Source organism: Bacillus rossius (genome assembly GCF_032445375.1).
Source record: "Bacillus rossius redtenbacheri isolate Brsri chromosome 4 unlocalized genomic scaffold, Brsri_v3 Brsri_v3_scf4_2, whole genome shotgun sequence".
Taxonomy (NCBI): Eukaryota; Metazoa; Arthropoda; class Insecta; order Phasmatodea; family Bacillidae; genus Bacillus; species Bacillus rossius.
Window position 1 is genome coordinate 3,525,890 of NW_026962011.1, and position 21,745 is coordinate 3,547,634.

At 49.3% G+C, this 21,745-nt stretch overlaps 1 protein-coding gene across 1 annotated transcript in view; it reads right to left on the reverse strand.

Annotated features, from left to right (window-relative positions):
• LOC134542474 (protein ovarian tumor locus) overlaps nucleotides 1-813 on the reverse strand; it is a 48,222-nt gene extending 47,409 nt beyond the window's left edge. Inside the window, exon 1 of the mRNA XM_063386781.1 lies at nucleotides 547-813. The gene's annotated coding sequence lies outside the window, so the exon portion shown is untranslated. The remainder of the gene's footprint in view (nucleotides 1-546) is intronic.
• Between the last annotated feature and the right edge of the window lie 20,932 nt (nucleotides 814-21,745).

A 21,745-nucleotide genomic window follows, 5' to 3' on the forward strand; every position in this document is an offset into this window, starting at 1 on the left:
TAGAAATCTACTTCCTACAAAAAACATTGCCTATTCGCAACCAAAGACCCATTGTACTATGAATTAATTTTCTAAGATTTAAAAATTCATGACTTCTTTTTAACTAAACTGTATCTGTGATGAGATAAATGTCTGATGTCTACCAAGATATCTTCCAAAACTAACAATGGGTAAAATAACTTTCATAGGGGGGAGTGGGAAAGAAATGGGAAAAAATAAAGTTATATGAAGAAAGCCCCCTATGATCCCCAATTTTTATTTTCAACGTGAAACTTCGTACATATTTAATATGCTCCTGCTATCCACATGAAACTATGCAAAAGTTGATAACTAGCATTTATACCTAAAGACTTAATGTCATGTAATCACTACGAACATTAGCATATTTCACATCAATTGCTTAGCATGGTATTGCTAGCCAGTACATGTACCAGGCCATACTAGCTAACATTTGTGTCACAAACAATATATTATATGACCATAAGAAAATCTTAAAATAACGGTTATATATGGGATTCATCCATTTTTTAGAATTCTAATCATTACCTTTACAATATATTCCGCAATTCGATACAATTTCCACGAGGTCCATTTGACTCCCAATTTTAAAATACTTTGCGGTCAACTACACAGAAGTGACAACGTACAAAAAACTAAAAACAAATATTACAATATTTGCTAAAAATGAGGACAACGAAAACCTATACAATCATGTGTTTTGTAAGTATTGGTTGTGACATTTTCATACATAATTTAAAATTAGTCATGTAATTTTCAAGAAGCTACAATGATAAAATATTTTTGGCTGAAATTCTGGTGAACTTTCAAATTTTATTCGATTAATCGATAAAAGTATTTCATAATTGTAAAGATTGTACATTATGAAAATATTTTCTTGAATGTTTGATTTTTTTTTTTATTTCTAGCATTGTGTAAAAAAATAACTCTGAAGTAAGTCACGTATTTTTCTAAAAATTTTAACTCTGTGATTATGATGGCTCTTTTTTCGTTATAATGGCAAGACAGAATATGCACTTCAATAAAGAATCGGTATAAATAGACATTATAGTTCCAGACTGCTGACTTTGACCGATTTTTCATTCGCAATGTATAATAAAACTCATTGTTAGAAAAACAAACAGCTATTAAAAAATTACAACGTTTCTATTTTCGTTGTAACGAATCTGCGTGGCTCTACCCCAAAGAGGAGAGGAATGGCCACGTACCCATCTCTGATAATTGAATAGCAGTTCTGAAGTGATCTTGTTCTGATCTAATTTTATAACACTGAAAATATATACTTGTAAGTCTGACAACTTAACATCGTCCGACCGAAGGCCACCCCAAAGCCCGAGACCTGCAACCGCCAGTATCCGACCCCGCTAACGGAAAGGATCCCTAGCCATGGCCCACCCGAGTCAGGCGAGCACCAGAGCAACAGGTAGAATCAAGGAACATGCCCTAATTAATCAGCCACCTCGACCCCAGTTCATTAGAAATCAGACACAAATTAATAGTAACACCACTCTTTATTAAAGACCCCGCCCAAGGAAAGTGCGACATAGGAGTGCGCAGGTCACACACGTGTGAAATTACGTGAATACATTTGTGAGTGTCTCCCTTGTGGCCTTCAGCCTAAATTAATTAGAGTATTGTGTAACGTAATTATGACCTCCCCATTTTTTGTGTATAACTCGCCACTGGAGCAGTCAACAAGTGACGAACAGTTTCTGGTGTGACTCGTATTATTCAAACTTAATTTATGAAAATTTGTTAAATCTAATTCTTAGAGAGTATCTCCAAATTAGGTTCATCTTTATTATTTAATGTACGAATTTAGAGCCACTTTCAACCTCTTATTAATTAAATAATTTCCGAATAACGGAACTTAAGAAACTTTGGCGCAAGAGACTGCTGAGGCCTCCCCTCGCGCCAAGGGCAAACGCCAGTACCGAGCGACTCGCGGACGTGCATTCGACGGTGAGTCTTCATTCTTTGTTTACACTGAAATTCACTACTGGTAACTATAGTCATTATTCAAATCCTTTTCGTTGCTTAAACTACCTGTGCGTACCCGGTCCTTTTTACGGTGTAGGGCCTAACCCAGCCGCTTAAGTATAAACTCCCCGCACAAAAGAATTACGCGGGGCAGTTCAGTATACGGCACGGGCCGACTCCCGCCACCAATGACTTTTTGATAATCGTCGAGTGCACAGGCACCGGCAACAACGACGCATAGGACTTGTAACTCATTTAACTGCGAGCCGCGGTCCACACAGATGGACCCGAGTACTGCCGCTTTTGCAATTGTCGGGATTGCCCGCCTCCAACCGACTTCCCCCTTAATCTCGACTGGCTTGAGGGTTAAGATTAGTGACGGCGCCTCACAGCGCCCAGTGTTAATTTAATTTAATTTCGTAGGGTAATTCAAAATGCATCGTGTAAATGTAAACTGCAATTGTAACTGTTCGAACCAATTAAACGTCCACTCCGCATACTCCATGCGCGACGTGTTACCGACAGTACAAAACCGAATCCGTGTGTGTTATTGTGTGAGTCTCCCTAACCCAGCCAGGAATCAGCATGTTATGCTGATGTCGTACCGCCGAAGGCCACAAAGCCCGGCCTCCACCCGCCAGTATTGGCCCCCACTGGTGGAACTCACCCCTCGCCGAACCGACACGAGTCAAAGGAAGCACCCTCCTGCAAGTAGCCCTAGCACCCTGTAACTTAAACATACTCACCTAGCAAGGATGCTAGAAAATTAAGCCCCATTAAACTCATCAGGTATAATTACCCAAAGTTAAGTGCCGGGAATGGTGCGTCTTAGTGTGTGTGTGTTGGCCCCCTAAGGGCATCCCAATTCGCTAATGCAAATTCTTTCCCGTGCGGCCTGGGGCCTTAATTATAGCGGAAAACCGCGTGAGTGCATCATAGTCGTAATTAATTATAAAATGTGCAGCAAAGGGAAGGGTCTGAATCATAAGCGAACAGTTGCGAACTTGAGCCCCACTTTTGAATGTTTTATCGGCTAATTGTGTGGCCACAAATTCAATAGACACAGAACCAGTTGAGAGTAGCCATAAATCTAATTAAAATAAGAGTGACATGTAATTAGCACGTAAGTTTTCCAGTTTATATTGTATAACGGTAAATTCTAGATTTTGGCGCGAGGGAACAATGACTCCCTCCCTGGCGCCATGTTTCCCCGGCAGTTCTTCGCGACTCGCGGTCTAGGGCGGACGTGTTCGTCCCGCGGAGTCTCATCACCTTTGTCTCACTGATCGTCATACTGGTAATTATTTAATTCTTCAAACCCCTTTTCAGTCACCCTCCGCGAGTCCCTAGACCATTTACGGTGCAGGGCTTAACCCGGCCGCTTTTCATTTCACTCCCGTGACGCATTCATGTCGCCACGCGAGTAACAGCATAACGGACCGGGCCGACTCCAGACCACAGAACTTTTGCTAATACAACCGCGCAAATGCCTGCCGGTCACAAACTTTAGTAATTAGCGAACACGTGAAGTGTAAATTTAATTATAATTTACGGGGCTGGCCGACACCAGCCGAAACACAACATAACTGCCGCTAGGAAACGTGGACAATTAGCGTAAGCAGAGTAGGCACTCTGCCTTGTACTTTATTTTAATTAACGTGTCAGTGTAAAGTGTTAGTGCAACGTATCGAATATAATTGTGTACTTTGTAAACAGTGTTTGCGGCATAGCAAAATTAAGTGACACGCACAGAGCGTAATAAAATCCACCAACCGGATCTTGCATCAATTATTTCACTCAAACCAGTAATCACCTCAACCGACCCTCCGCATATGGTGTGTTGCAAACCAACTCACCGCCTACGGACCTAGTTAGCAGGCTGGGGCTAACGAACCACACCCTGCTCTACCACCTCATGTCTTCAACAATGGCTAGACACACGGGCTAGCCTGGCGCCCACTTGGTAAATTCGGCATAGAAACAACTCACTACACACTAGGTCCTACCCGGGTTGCGACCACAAAAACCCGGGTGATGGCAATGCTGCACAGGGCCTGTAACATTTTAGTAGCCAGGGTTCCCTCCAACCACAACCACGCCCGGACTCGAACACGAGAAACCGGACGACGGCAAACTAATCTAATGGATGTGACGCTGGACGAATATTAACAGTAATAATTGATACACTGAGTTATTGAAAAAATTAAAACTAAACCAGCACTTTATAATAAACAATTAAAAGGTATGTTGACGTCGTCCGACCGAAGGCCACCCTAAAGCCCGACCTGCAACCGCCAGTATGCAACCCCGCTAACGGAACGCGCCCCTAGCCATGGCCCACCCGAGTCAGGCGAGCCACCAGCAACCAAGGTAGAACCCGGCCCCCCCAAAATAAACAGACCGTCATTAAAAACAACCACGTTAAAAAACAAACATAGATTATTAAACAGTGTTACGTATTTATTTGAAGTTGGTCAACGAAAGTGCGACGTAGGAGTGCCCGGGCACTCACGTGTGTAACTACAGCAATACGCGTGTGACTGTTCCCCTGGCGGCCTTCTGCCTGAATCAGTCAATCAGACCTTATGACATAATTATTCAAACCTTGTGTTGCGTCATTAACCCCACCAGAGCAATCCGACAAGAGACGAACAGTCGCTGGTGTGACGTAAACGTTCAAACATAATAATTCTTAAATATAATAACTTTCATTTGTAGAAGGGGCGAATGACATTGATTCAGCTTTTATAATTAATGTAAGAATTTAACATCATTAAATTCTCTTATTAACATATCATATCAGAAACTAACGTAATGAGGTCAACCCTGGCGCGAGGGCCACCGAGCCTCGGCCGGACGCCATGACATGACGCTAGTACAGCGCGACTCGTGGACCGGGGCGGACGCACGTCCCACGGAGAGACATCATCCTTTGTCCACACCGAGTTCATTTATGGTAAATATAGTCATTCTTAAAACCCCTTTTTAATAATCTCTCCGTGTGTACCCGGTCCAGTTTTTCGGTCCAGGACCTAATCCGGCCGCATAAATCTAAACCCCCCCCCCCCCCCAGCACCACACTTGGTCCGCGGGGTAGGTTTAGTATCCGGTATGGGCCGTCTCCCGAGGACAGAACTTTGGTTAAACTCAGTCGCTCCGGCACTGACACTCCCCGTAAGGGAACTTTTGAGCGAATTTAGCTGCGGTCCGCGCTCCACTGCCGTGGACGCGAGCACCGCCTCGATACGCAGATTTACGGGATTGGCCGCCTCCAATCACCCTCACCCCTCGTTGAGCAGCCAGGCTCAGAAACGCCTAGGGACACGATAATACGGAACAATTAGTGACTTTGTAACATTTCTTTGTAAACTTGTGCAACGCAACCTCGTGTAACATTTCTTTTGTAAGCTTGTGCGACGCATCTCTCCACGTAACATTCGTAAACTTGTGTAACGCAACCTCGTGTAACATTCCTTTTGTAAACTTGTGCCACGTTAATTAAGTAACTTTCAGACTTAGTTGCGTGTAATTGTGTAGTTTTTGTATCTTGTGACGTCACCTGCTGTACGACGTGGCGTGTAACCAATAAAGTTACACCAGAGCCACCGTCGCCTGAATAAATGACGCCCGTCATTTATTACCTCATTTCAGCGTATGCTTCTTTAAACCTGCTGTCCCCAATCACCGCCGAGTAGGGAATTCCTTAAACCCACGCAACATCGCCGACGGTCCTAGTGGGCCACGCAGGGCAATCGACCCCACGACCCAACTACCGACTAGCACCAGAGCTAGTCTGGCGCCCACCCGGACTCATTACATTTGCAACAGCCACTCCTGCTAGGAACCGCACCGGGACTCGAACCCGAGACCCCGGACGACTGCATTTGGCGCCCTCTGCGTGGGGCGAAATAGAAAAATCAAGATTTTCTCCACACAAAATTACAAGAACTCTCACGAAAACACGGAAAATTTGAGCCATTATTAAATCATAATTTTTTTTTTCCGGCCACGCCAAGCCACAGCACGGACACGGGACGGCCATTTTGCACAGGCAAAAGTAATTAGGGTCAGACAGGCCGGCGCGACGAAGCAAGCGGACAAAGGGGCTTCAACCCCCCCCCACCACGCTCGGCACTCCAGCGCCAGCCGCGACGCAGAAGCCTACGTCACAGCCCGACCCCCCTCTCCGCAGCGGCCATCATCGGCCTCCGCTTTGTGCGAGTGTCCGGGCGCCCTCGCCCGTTGCCTCGCACGCTCATATGTACCCCCTCCCCAACGCGGACAGTTTTCGACCTCCGTTTTGTGCGGCTGTCCGGGCGCTCTCGGCCGTCGCTGCGCACAACGATCTGCGCACCACCTCCGCCGCGGCCATTCTCGGCCTCCGTTTTGTGCGGCTGTCCGGGCACCTGCCCAGCCGGCGAACGCGACCCCGCGCGCAGGCCTGCACCGCGCACACAGAGCCGCGAGTTAGAAGCACAGACCAACACCGCTAAACACGTACCATAACTAGAGCAACATGCAAACCCGGAACTCCGACGTTGTATGCGCCCAGTGCTTACTGCCCAGGGGAACAGATCTACTGACGGGATCGAGACCATTGTACATGACCTGCCAATGCACCCCCCACAGTCAGGACCCACACGACCACTCATGGGTGCAGCCGTGGGACGGACAGTTCCCGGGGAAGAACCAAGCACCAACCGTAAAGACGGAAACAGTAACTAACACCACCGTGGTGAGCACTCGCCCGACCACCTGCACGACATGCACACACGCCGCGAAAGAGGAACACCATGCACAACAGCCAACGCCACTCGCCGACCCAAACCTCGTTACATACAACCGCCCCCAAGGTTATCAGGGCAAGTTCACACTACCTGAATTCGGTGGCCTCACACATGAGGACCCATGAAGTTTCGTAGAAAACTGTGAAGTGCGATTGACCCGAGCAGGTATACCCGTAGACGAGTGGTCGGGACAGGCCAGCGGACAACTGCGAGGCACAGCCCACGAATGGTGGGACATATGGGGACGGTTCGGCATGCCGTGGTTGGAGTTCGCCGGCGCACTAACCCGCCGATTCGACACTGAACAGGCATTAGTCGACTGCACCTCACAGTTCTATGGCGAGCGGCAGAAGGACGGCGAGACGGCCGAACAATTCGTAGCACGGAAACTACGTCTCTTCGCGCGCGTCAACCCGCACGCTCGACCCACGACAGCGCTACCCACTGTTACAGCGTTACTCCACACCGGCCTCCAGCCTTTCATGCGTTGTTGTCGCCCACAGTCGGTAGAGGAATACGTGCAACAAGCAGCGGCCATCGAACAGAACCTGCGCGACCTCTGGCAACGGGGCACACCGGGCACGAGTCGGGGACGCCTCAGTCAGGCATCACAACAGGGGGGAGCTGATACCCAGCCACCGACCCGGCGACGAGCCATCGAAAACACGTCCCAAACCAACGCCACACCCACCAGGTCGGCAACACAGGACGTACCGGGGCTACCACTGTGCCAGCGAGGTTGCCCATATGGTACACGCCACTGGCACAAGGACTGCCCATTACCACCTCCTCGCGCGAACAAACCGCCGGGAAACGCCAGCCCGGGGGCGGAGCATTAGAAACACCGCTCCCGGTTGCCACGGGAGGGGAAAGACCCCCCCAACTGTACCAGCTGACCCGCCCGCGGGACAGCCTCCTGCGCATCCTCGTGGAGGTTGACGGGCGAGCCGCGGCTGCTCTAGTCGACACAGGGGCGAGTCACGTATTCGTAGCCCCCCACCTGGTACCGCCCGGGAAACTTCAACCACAACAGACGGAATTGCAATTAGCCACGAACACCCGGCCAGGCCTGACCATAGGGCGAGCGACACTCCAGGTTAGCATAAGGGGCTACACCACCACCGTGACCGCCCTCGTAGTCAAGGACCTCCGCGAGGAGATAGTCCTGGGGCAGCTCTGGCTAGCGGAGCAGGATGCCGTAATCGAGACCAAGGCCACTCGGGTACACATCGGCACACAAGAGCGGCTGGTAGTCTATGCCGTCGGGTCACTACCCGCACGGGCTCATGAAACCGTCACACTCCACCAGGTACGTCACGACGTCCCACCCGAGTACCGCGCCGCCGTAGACCGGGTAATAGCAGAGCGACAGGAAATATTCACGGTGTCCGACCCCCTCAGACGAACTACGGTCACCGAGCACCACATACCGACCACCCACAACAAACCGGTGTACGAGCCCCCCAGAGGATACGGTTTCCGGGAGCAACGTGCCATCCGGGAACAGGTCGCGGAGATGCTCCGGGATGGTGTTATTGAACCGTCGAATAGTCGCTACAACGCCTGCATTGTACTCGCGCCGAAGAAGGACAGATCACTGCGGTAATGCGTGGACTTCCGGCCACTGAACACTATCACAGTTAGCGCCCCGCCACCCCAGATCAGCGTGGAGAACGCGGTAGCAGGACTAGGACGAGCAACGGTGTTCAGTACCCTCGATCTTAAATCAGGGTACTGGCAGGTTCCCATACGGACCGAGGACCGCGAGAAGACCGCGTTCACCATTCCCGACGGCCGCAAATTCCAATTTCGAGCGATGCCATTCTGACTGAAATGTGCCCCCGCGACGTTCCAGGGGATGATGACGCGCGTACTAGAGGGCTACGTCGATCGCTTCGCACTAGCGTACCTCGACGATGTAATCGTATTCTCGGAGACTTGGGAGGAACACATCCGGCACTTTACACTAGTCCTAGAACACCTCGCTACCCACCACTTGACTGTCGCGCACCACAAGTGCCACATCGGGACGCAGGAGGTCGAGTTTCTGGGGCATGTCGTGAGCGCCGCGGGTAACCGGCCGCAAGCGAGCCACCTCACGAAGATCGCTGAAGCCGAGGTACCGCGAACGCGGAAACAGCTACAACGCTTCATCGGCCTGATCAACTGGCTCCGGTGCTACGTCCCTAACTTCTCGAGGACAATAGCCCCCCTGACGGACCTCCTGTCACCCCAGTCACGGTACCGGCGGAACGACCATGCCCAGCGCGCATTCGAAGAGGTTAAACTCGCCTTCACACAGTGTCACACGCTCACGCGGGTAAACCCAGAACATCGCCTCTACCTACAGACGGACGCGAGTAACCTCGGGGTGGGCGCGGTACTATACCACGTAGGCCCAGACGGTGAGCGTGAGGTCACAGACTACGCTAGCACAAAGCTCGGTTCGGCGGAGCGCCGATATCACAGCAACGAGCAGGAGTGCCTAGCCGTAGTCTGGGCCATGAAAAAGTACCGGCCACACCTCGAGGGAAAGAATTTCACACTTAGGACGGATAACCGATGCCTGACGTGGCTGCACACAATGCAGGGCAGGAAGGGCAAGCTGATTCGGTGGGCCTTGTTTCTCCAATCATTTGATTTTGAGGTAGAGCATGTCCCCGGCACCGAAAATCAGCTGCCCGACCTGTTATCACGAGAACCCGACCAGAACACCGAACTGCGGGACGACGACGACTGGGACGCCATGTTACCCCCAGTCACGCCAAACCCACCCGAACACGGTGACACTACGTGTAGCCGCCTCACGGCCGAAGCCCAGGACGAGGAAGGACCGCCCAACACTGCCGCCGACCTGTATCGACGCGTATGCCAGGCCCAGGGGACGTCACCCGACGCCGACCGCCGGCGTCGACAGATCCCCGCGGCCGAACACGGTACCTGGGGCGTGCAGGACGGCGTAGTCATGACACGGACCCCAGGCAACCACGACGATTGGCGAACCTACGTCCCCACAGAGGCGCGAGAGGTCACGTTGCGGTTCCATCACGACCACGACCTCGCCGGACACCCCGGGACGGACCAGACCCGCCGCGAAGTGGGCCGACACTACCACTGGCCAGGTCTGACCCACGATGTCCGTGAATACGTACGCGAGTGTGAGGTCTGTCAGAGACGAAAGGCACGCCGACGGGACGGGGAGGAGCAACAACGACCTAGGGAGTCCACCACCGCCTTCCAGACCATCGCGCTGGACGTGATGGGCCCCTACCCCCGCACGCCCCGCGGGAAACGCTTCCTGCTTGTTGTGACAGACTTGTTCACGCTGTGGACCGAAGCGTACCCGTGCAGCAACATCAGGACCACCACTCTACTTTACATCCTGACCAACAAGTTTCTGTCACGTTGGGGCTACCCCCAGTCCATATTAACAGACAACGCCAGCCAGTTCCTGGGCCGTCAGTGGAAGACCTGGTGCACTGACCACGAGGTCGAACACCACACGACGCCAGCCTACCACCCGAGGGCAAACCCCACCGAACGACGGAACCAGGAGCTGAAGGCGCAACTGCACATACGACTGGGGGTGGACCACACTCAGTGGGATACCCACGTGCCAGACGCACTGTTCTGCGTCCGGATACGCACCAACGCCGTAACCGGCCGCACACCGGCAGAGATGGTGCAGGGGCACAACCTGCCACTGCCAGGGGAATGGACCACACACGGACCACCCCACCCGACAGAAGACACAGCCGACCACGATCAACGGCGCACCGTCGAACACGACGAGGCTCGACAACATCAGAGACGATACGCCCAGGAAATAACACCCACGACCGAACACCCCCCGCCCGCGGTGCGGGTAGGCGACCAGGTGTTTGTCCGCGTGCACCCCCTCTCCAACGCGCCCTGCAATTATTGTGCTGGACTCGCCCCAAGTTGGAGCGGTCCCCACCCCGTACGCCGACGGCTCGGGAGGACCACTTTCCTGATACGCACCAGCGGGAGACGGGACAGGAAGGTACACCGCGACGATCTGCAGCTGGCCCACCTACCCGGGGAGAACCCCCCCCCGACGAGGAGGTAGCACCTACACCGGACACCGAGGGAGCGCCTGAGGGGGACACGCCCGCCGAGACCACCCCGGCACGAAGACATACTGGTCAGGGCCGACCACAGACGCTCGTGTACGAGGACACGACGGCCACACCGGCACCAGAGGTAGCCGACGAGCCCAGCGGGACACCTACCCTCGAAGACGAGCCCCAAGGACCCCTCATCGAGTGGCCTCCGGACACTGACGAACCCACGACTACACCGAGACCGCCAGAGGATGGCATCGAGACACTCTCAATCACCGAGCTCTTGGACCCCCTCAGCACCCCGGGAGAGGACGGCGAGGCTGAGACCATCCCCGTGGTGACGGAACCAGACGACGAGGCCACTGACCTGGGACCGCCTGGCATCCCAGAGCGGGAGAGACGCCCGTACCACACTACCCCACTTTCAGCCCCGGACGACCTACGGCCAGACGCCACCACATCGCCCCACGAGCCCCCGGGCCCGGGAGACGCCCCAGGGAACCTCCCCCCGAGGAATCGCCGACCACCCAGGTACCTGGACGACTACGTACGGGGGAAGGCGCCACGGGCCTCTGCCAACGTCCCACCACCCGGACTCCCGAACGGGACCACCCAGGTCCAGAGCGCGGGTCCTACCAGCTGCCGGACCACCTCGGACACTCGACGCGGGAAACCCCAGGTCCACAGCGCGGGCCCTACCAGCTGCCGGACCACCTCGGACACTCGACGCGGGACGCCCCAGGTCCAGAGCGTGGGCCCTACCGGCTGCCGGCCCACCCCGGACATCCGACGCGGGACCACCAAGGTCCAGAGCGCGGGCCCTACCAGCTGCCGGACCACCTTGGACACTCGACGCGGGACGCCCCAGGTCCAGAGCGCGGGCCCTACCAGCTGCCGGACCACCTCGGACACTCGACGCGGGACGCCCCAGGTCCAGAGCGCGGGCCCTACCAGCTGCAGGCCCACCCTGGACATCCGACGCGGGACCACCCAGGTCCAGAGCGCGGGCCCTACCAGCTGCCGGACCACGTCGACGAACCGACACCCGGCTGTTCGACGTGGGACGACCTGGACACAGCACGCAGGCCCTACCAGCTGCGGCCGCCGCGAGCACCACCTGGCTGGAGCTGCTGCCGAAGCTAGGGGCGCCCCCACGTAGCGGGGTCAATAGCGGCGCAAGGTCGGGCTTCTCGAGGGGGGGGCGTTTAACGTCGTCCGACCGAAGGCCACCCTAAAGCCCGACCTGCAACCGCCAGTATGCAACCCCGCTAACGGAACGCGCCCCTAGCCATGGCCCACCCGAGTCAGGCGAGCCACCAGCAACTAAGGTAGAACCCGGCCCCCCCAAAATAAACAGACCGTCATTAAAAACAACCACGTTAAAAAACAAACATAGATTATTAAACAGTGTTACGTATTTATTTGAAGTTGGTCAACGAAAGTGCGACGTAGGAGTGCCCGGGCACTCACGTGTGTAACTACAGCAATACGCGTGTGAATGTTCCCCTGGCGGCCTTCTGCCTGAATCAGTCAATCAGACCTTATGACATAATTATTCAAACCTTGTGTTGCGTCATTAACCCCACCAGAGCAATCCGACAAGAGACGAACAGTCGCTGGTGTGACGTAAAAATTCAAACATAATAATTCTTAAATATAATAACTTTCATTTGTAGAAGGGACGAATGACCTTGATTCAGCTTTTATAATTAATGTAAGAATTTAACATCATTAAATTCTCTTATTAACATATCATATCAGAAACTAACGTAATGAGGTCAACCCTGACGCGAAGGCCACCGAGCCTCGGCCGGACGCCATGACATGACGCCAGTACAGCGCGACTCGTGGACCGGGGCGGACGCACGTCCCATGGAGAGACATCATCCTTTGTCCACACCGAGTTCATTTCTGGTAAATATAGTCATTCTTAAAACCCCTTTTTAATAATCTCTCCTTGTGTACCCGGTCCAGTTTTTCGGTCCAGGACCTAATCCGGCCGCATAAATCTAACCCCCCCCCCCCCCCAGCACCACACTTGGTCCGCGGGGTAGGTTTAGTATCCGGTACGGGCCGCCTCCCGAGGACAGAACTTTGGTTAAACTCAGTCGCTCCGGCACTGACACTCCCCGTAAGGGAACTTTTGAGCGAATTTAGCTGCGGTCCGCGCTCCACTGCCGTGGACGCGAGCACCGCCTCGATACGCAGATTTACGGGATTGGCCGCCTCCAATCACCCTCACCCCTCGTTGAGCAGCCAGGCTCAGAAACGGCTAGGGACACGATAATACGGAACAATTAGTGACTTTGTAACATTTCTTTGTAAACTTGTGCAACGCAACCTCGTGTAACATTTCTTTTGTAAACTTGTGCGACGCATCTCTCCACGTAACATTCGTAAACTTGTGTAACGCAACCTCGTGTAACATTCCTTTTGTAAACTTGTGCCACGTTAATTAAGTAACTTTCAGACTTAGTTGCGTGTAATTGTGTAGTTTTTGTATCTTGTGACGTCACCTGTTGTACGACGTGGCGTGTAACCAACAAAGTTACACCAGAGCCACCGTCGCCTGAATAAATGACGCCCGTCATTTATTACCTCATTTCAGCGTATGCTTCTTTAAACCTGCTATCCCCAATCACCGCCGAGTAGGGAATTCCTTAAACCCACACAACATCGCCGATGGTCCTAGTGGGCCACGCAGGGCAATCGACCCCACGACCCAACTACCGACTAGCACCAGAGCTAGTCTGGCGCCCACCCGGACTCATTACATTTGCAACAGCCACTCCTGCTAGGAACCGCACCGGGACTCGAACCTGAGACCCCGGACGACGGCAATGTAGTGGTAGAAATTTAAAGGAAAAACTGCAAACTAAAATTTATGTAGGTACAAATGATTCAGAATGGTTGATGCATGGCCAGCAAAAGTTGCTGGAGTAATTTCGAATTGTTGCTTATTTACTTATTTATTTATTTTTATTTATTTATTTTCAATCCACCTGCAGATCCCCACATGAACCAACAGGTCAAGGGATATAGGCCTTGTCACATTATAAACAAAAATTAAACATAGTTAAAATTGCGATAAAATAATCATGTTTACAATTATAATGAATTTTGATAATTTACACTCTCAAGAAATAATCACAAATTTTACAAATTTTACAATTTTCACAATTTACACAATACAACAAACAGTACATATTAATAATTTAATATACTCCGAATCATTTATAGAGTGTCCTATTAATTATATAGCAAAATACATATTATTTACATAGTACCTATGTGTACATGTGTAGTATACATGTGTAATTACTGTTTATTTTAAAAGTAGTGCTATAAACGAAACTACAAAACAGTCGTTCAGAATATTTTTCAGCTTTATTTTTTTAAGGACTTTGTATGATTAGAAACAAAATATTTGAACAGTTCCTTATAAATTGAGTTATATATTAATTTATTCACCAACGATTAGGGGGCTTTGTCCCTTTTATAGAAGAATTGTAGTTTGCACAATGCTCGAATTTTGCTCACAGCAGTCTGATAACATCACAGTGATGCAGCATGCTCGGTCCTCCAATGGTGAGTGTCCATTCCTTGCATGAGCCTCGGCCGCCTGACTTCCCCGCACTAGCAGGTCTGACTGCAGCCTGCCAAATAATTTCCCGCCGCCACCACCTGTTTAACCATGTGAAACAGTTTTGAAGGTATGTTTGGAGTGTGTTGTATAGATATCTAGGGTGGTATTCATCATTAATGTCTTGAGCAAGACCTTCATCAAAAATCTCTTATATGCATGTGTGCCATAGAAATTGTCTCAAGTGATTGCAAATAATAATTTCTTGATGAAGAACCTCTTATGTAGTCCCATATTTCTAATTTCAGAGAGGGCATTTTTCTGTCTCATAGTCGTTGCTTGAGAACACTATCATAGAAGCAAGTTTCATAGTGGCTTATAAAACCATCTTTTCCAAAATCGTTGCAGACTTGTTTCAAGCAATTGCTTGTTCAGATTGCAATTGTAGAAAATGGCCGATTCTCGTCAACCTCGTATTTTTTAACTTACATTAATCCCGCAGGAAGTGCTGAAGCTTTTTTTTATTTGTTAAATGTTAAATTAGTCTAGTGTTTGGTACTCGTGGTTATATTTTCAAGTACTAAACAGGCCTGTTAATTTACATATCAATTACAGAACAGAGTACAATGAATGTGGAAGATGTATTTAATTGTGGTTGATAACATATATGAACTTCAGAAAAATAAAATCTACATTCGTGATGCCCAGTATCCATTAAAATAGTAATAAAAACAACTGGTGTTACATTTTTGATAATACGGAATCTCTGCCATGATTTCCTCAGAGCCTCGGTCGCACAAATGTAATGTGTGCATCATTCCATCGGAGTTCGCGATTGGGTTCGGACGTTTGTACGAACAGATATAGCGAGTCTGGTGCTCCTTTCTTGATCTACTGTTGTGTCTAATTTCGCTACGAGTGATCAAGAGTATCCATTCACCAAATCGTCGTTTCAACTGACACTGCAGATTGACATCGGCCAGAGACCATGGATCTGACAGGTGGAACCTAGCAATAGAGGTCTGAAACCCCCAGTAAAATGGGGGATACAACAGGCGACATGGAAGTCCAGGTATGTAAATCCATTGAAGGCACGACTTCTCCACCGGAGCATTCCCTAGCTCAAGACCATCCACTAGCTTCACAGCAGGAACTACCTCAGCAATTCCCTGCTAATGTCTATGATCATGACTTGGATTCCAATAAAGCACCGAATCTGCCCGTTTCAGTCTACAGTCGAGCTAGTTTAGGACCGTATGTTGTTTTTGTGGAGAGCGTCGACAAAAATGTCGGGAATTTACATCCAATTTCCTTGGGAAAAAAATTACACAATCTTTCTAATGACATCACTGAAATTTGTAGGGCGGGACCCAACCGGCTCAAGGTTACTATGAAAACGGCCTCGGCCGCTAACAAGCTTGTGACACAGGACATACTGAATACACATAACCTACGAGGCACTATCCCTCTTTCTATGATCCAACGACAGGGATTGGTGTATGGGATCCCCTTAGAATTCACAGAGGTAGAAATTCGTGATGGCATTGAAACGCCTTATGATATATCTAAAGTTGAACGTATGACTCTAAGAGTGATTAATGAGGGCGAGAACATGTATGTACCTACAAAACTTATTTGTCTTACATTTAAGTGCCAACTGCTACCGGACAAAGTCGTAATTTATAAGACGCTATTCATAGTAAAACCCAAAGTCCAGTCTGTTCTCCTTTGTTCAAAATGTCAGCGTTTTGGACATTCGGCAAAACATTGCCGTTCAAAGCAACTACGGTGCGCTGGATGTGGCGAAAATCACAATACCCAGGATTGTCAAACCTCACACTTAAGATGCCCAAATTGCCAAGGTACACATTTATCTACGGACCGGGATCAATGTCCTGCATGGTGGACTGAGAAAGAAATCAAAACTGTGATGGCCAACCGCAACATTTCATATCATGCTGCGAAACAGGTGGTGCTTGACAGACCTGCCAATACCCATTGCGATAATGCACCACAGCAGTTATGTGATTCTGTATGCCCTGGTACCAATAGATATGTGGATACCTTTCCATCACTGGGTACTGGTAACACAGCGACTCAAGTTGTCTCTACGAATAACACGCAGCACGATAATCCACCGCAGATGACTACCATCTATGAACATTCCTACGCTCGATCTATCACTCAGCCAAACAAGCGGAAGCACCGTCTGTCCGGCCTGAATGAAGACTTCCCATCGCCCACACATCACAAGAGAGGGACCACTCATGGCACACCACCACTGTCCCCATGTCCCAGAAAAACCCTTGCGTCATTCTATGCACAATTTAGACCAGACACTGACACATCTGGTAATGGTCTTGCGTTACCCATTGCCAATACTTCAGGATCGGGTGTCACAGTCCCTTGTGTGGATAATACATATGCTGGGAATGACTGACAAATTGATTGCAGGATTTACTTGCCTCCTTTCTCATGTCCACAAAACTGTGGTGGAAACGACGCCTGCCATTCAAGAGGCACTTCAACCTATCAAATCAAATGCAGCTCCCACTAATTGATCCCCTTACTCCTTCGGAGTGCCTTACCTGGCCTGCATAGTTAACACTTCCTACTCTCCATTCTCTGCCTGTATGAAACTACTACAGTGGAACTGTCGCTCGCTCTCTCTTCAACGAGGGATTCTGCAAGAGTATCTGTACAAAACGCCAGTGGACATCATCTTGTTGCAGAAACCAATTGGACAACCTATACTGACAATATGCAGTTCTCGGGCTACCAGGTCTATCACAATACATCCGCTGTCCATCGAGGAGTCACTGTTCTGGTAAATTCTGCACTGCCGTCGCAGGAAGCCCATCTCCTGCCTTCTTGCCCCAATGTTGAGATAGCAGGTGCTACTATAACATACAACAGGCAGCAACTGCATTGCTTCTCTGTTTATGCTCGGCTCCAACATTCCATTATCACTGCGGACTGGGAAAGCCTATTTGGATCGCTGCGTACTACCACGATTATAGGCGGGGATTTTAATGCTCATCACACTATGTGGGGCGACCAGAAAATAGACTCTGCAGGGAAAAACCTGGCTGCATACATTGTGGCATCTCAGCAGGTGGTTATGAATGATGGGAGCCACACTTATATGGGTACTCATCAGCTACGGTCCTCTGCCATTGATATTACTCTCTGCACGCAAGACATAGCAGCAGACTTCACATGGGCTCTACTAAGCGATCCACTGGGGAGTGACCATTTCCCTATAGAAATGAACAATGACTCACTGCGGTCTTTCCAACCACAGCTCACAGCTGACTTTTCTGTCCTATGGTACACCGGTTATAAACATCAGCAATGCCTATGGGAGGATTATCGAACCTACATAGAACACAACCTCACTGACGTTCGAATGGACTCTAAATACGATGTTCAGGCGGCTTATGATACTCTGCAGGGGGTCATCACATCGGCCATCAAAGTGAGTACACCTCTCAAAAACCAGTGCAACCACCTCTCAAAGTTCCGACGGCCATACTGCGGCTGGTGGACGGCAGACTGTCACCACTTGAATGTGCTTCGTAAACAGGCTCTTCAGGCTTATCGACGATGCAGTAACAAGGCAAACTTCCTTCTCTATTTATCTGCTCAGCCAAAATTCAAGTTGGAAGTCAAAACCACCAAGCGGCGACACTGGCGGACATACTGTGGCTCACTTTTGAATAGAGATCCTTCGTCTGACGTTTTGCGTGTCATCTGCACGTTGAAAAAGGGGACCGTAAAGTCTACTACTCATATGCCATCAGAAGGTGTGATCTATGATTTTCATCGTTCCGTGGCACCTGCCTATGTGCCATCAGCTGATGAAGTCGGATTTTACGCTGACAGTAACATCATGGGAAACCTTACACCAAAAGGTTCCAGCGATGTCGATATGTTACTTGCACCTATCACAGCGGATGAATATAGTTTGGTACTGACGTCGTACCTCCTCTTTATTAAACAAAAAACCTGGGTCACAATCCTGTCCGCGGCGCAACACTCCAGCCATGGCCCTGGTAGTGCCCCCACTCGTCACCAGATGGCAGTTGTAAATATAAAGAGACAATGTATTATAGTTATTTTATATATGTTATTATTGTAAATATTTAGGTAGATTATTAAGTGTATATTGGAAGTATGTTTTGTAGATGTGGAAATAATATTGTAAAATGCAAAAGATCAAAAGAGATAGAAATATGTAAAACTTTAACACAAATGGTTCTAGAAGAAACTTGTATAAATTGTGCGGGCTAACAAGCCTAGACAGCTCTCCTCTCCCAGCAAATCTGGGAGAAGAAATATTGACAAGGCAAAAATGGTATTATTGGCTTGCCTTCCTCATTTTCCTTTCCTCAGCTAGCAACTCTTAGTGAGACCGCAAGCTACCTTCTCTCTCTCTCTCATTCTACCTTTCTCCAATTCTCCTCAGCTAGCGACTCCTAGTGAGACCGCGGGCTTCCTTCTCTCTCTCTCTCATTCTACCTCTCTCTGCCCACCCATCCGCTAGCGACTCTTCGTGAGACCGCGGGCATCCCTCTCTCCAACTTCCAACCTTTCCGCTAGCGACTCTTCGTGAGACCGCGGGCATCCCTCTCTTCTACACCCAATCTTCCTGCTAGCTGCTCCTTGTCAGCACGTCCTCGGTCAGCTGCACTGGGCCGAACGGTCCACTCCTGCCTCCGAGTGTGAGGCTGCTCTACCCAAGAGCTGGCGCCGGGCAAACAACACAACAACACAACAACTGAACGACCGAGCGACATCCACCCCGTCTCCACATCTTCACCAGAGACGAGGCCGCGACAGTACTTTGCACTAGTAAAAGCTCCTCAGGAAAAGATGGGAATCACCATTTTTACATATTTTCAATCTCCCGCAAACTGCTCACAACTTTTTACGCAACCTGTTTAACGGTCTATTAACTTATGGCTATATACCACTGCAATGGAAAGAGAGTATTGTTGTCATGGTTCTAAAGCCTAACAAAGATCCCACTCTGGCTGCCTCTTATAGGCCCATAACACTCCTTTCCTGTATCTCCAAAACTTTTGAACGCATTGTCAAAAACAGACTTGAATGATGGTTGGAAGTACACCATCTTCTCCGCAGGGAACAGTTTGGATTACATCATGGCAGATCCACTATTGATGCCATAACTATTCTAATACGCTGGATATGGGAGGCTCTGGATAGTAAGAAGATTCTCGTTACCACTTTTCTAGATCTATCTGCTGCATTTGATGCCGTCCATATACCCCGCCTGGTGTACAAGTTAGGGGCCTTGGGTATCCCGAGTCTACTTATTGACGTCATGCATCAGTTAATCGCCTGCCGAACCACCTATATCAAAGTTGGAAACTGTCACACATCAGGCAGGTGGGTGTGTCAAGGAACCTCACAAGGAGGGGTGTTGAGTCCCCTACTTTTTATTATATACACGCAAGACCTCATATTTCACATTGGGCCTTATGTTCGATCAGTGGCATATGCTGATGATATCTTCCTCTATTATCTGGCGGAAAATGTCACAAATGCGGTGGAACGTATGGCTGGTTCGTTTCTCCACTTGGGTCGATGGGCATCGGATAATCATCTTACCATCTCGCCTCAGAAGACTCGAATCGTACTTTTTACGAGAAAACGCCTAGATCTAACTTTAATCAATCTTTTCATATTTAACATCAGAATACCTGTGGTGCAACACCACCAATACCTCGGTATGATAGTGGACTCTACACTGACTTGGAAGCAGCAAACGCAACGACTCAAACTACACCTACTACAATCTATCAACCTACTCAAAATGGTTAGTAACACTCGTTGGGGTGGTGATCCTTTTACTCTTTTAATATTCTATAAAGCCATTATAAGGGCTAAAATGGATTACGGCTGCATGTTTATGACGACTCTCTCCCCAACCAGGCTATCTGAACTACAGGTATTACAAAATCAATGCCTCCGTATGTGTCTCGGAGTGATGAACTCATCTCCAAGTTCAGGAATACATGTTGAAGCCAATGTTGAGCCATGTCACTTCTGCCGGTTACTACTATCTAACCGACTTTGGCTCAAGGCAAGTTACTACCTGAAGAGTCCACTTCGCACCGTTATTAATAATGTGGGCATAGACGTTTTACCCACGTTAAGGGCCAGTGCTAAACATTTTCCAGTACAAAATACCGCTACCGTTTTTATGTTACCTTATGGGGTACCATTCTTTCAATGTTCTGCTCCACAATTGTTTCCTGCGGCAAAACACCGGCTCCACGCTACTGAAGTATGCAGTCTGCACAAGATACATGTTGCGGCTACTCCAGGATATCTGCACGTATACACGGATGGATCAAAAGTGGGTCATCTAGTTGGGTGTGCCTACTTCATTCCTGATATTAAAGTATCTGGTCTCTACAAGCTTACCCCATACAGCAGCATATTCTACGCAGAAATGTATGCTATTCACCAAGCAGTGAACTACCTCTCCTCCAGAGCGCATGTACGTGTTTGTCTTTGTACTGACTCATATAGTGCAGTCTCCGCGCTTACGTCTATCCAGAAATCCCTAACTGATGATACGGATCTAATACTGAGAATCAAATATCTTGTATCTACTATTTGTAAGAATGGAGGGGATTTTCGCTTTATATGGATACCGAGTCATATGGGGATAACCGACAACGAGCACGTCGACAACTTTGCTAAAATGGCTACCCTGTCTGGAGACCCTTTTGGGGATTTGACGCTGTCCCAACTACAACATCTTCTTGCAATGTAAATTCGACAGCTGTGGGAAAAGGAATGGGACGCTTCAACGACAGGCCGGGCATACAGGCATGTTCAACCTCAATTGCAGAAGGAAGCATGGTTTTGTAAAATGATTGGGAAAAGAGGTTTTGTCACAACGATGGTACGGTTACGCCTTAATCATGGTCGATACAAACAACACCTGTTCAAAATTCATCTCCTGGATACTCCAGCATGTGATTGTGGGTACGAACAACAGGATATTAATCACATTCTGTATCAATGTCCTCTTCTCCATGCTCGCGACATAATGTTTCACAAGCTTATCGCAAGCGGAATATACCCTCCGTATAACAGGGAATCTGTCTTGACACTCCTGAACTTACAGGTGTATGAAGCTATATATGAATTTCTTCCAGTGAACAAATTTTATTTATGATACATATTTCTGCATGGGCACCATTCGCGTATCTCGCATGTTCTATTTACATTACGACGAAGCACAACGGGTCCAG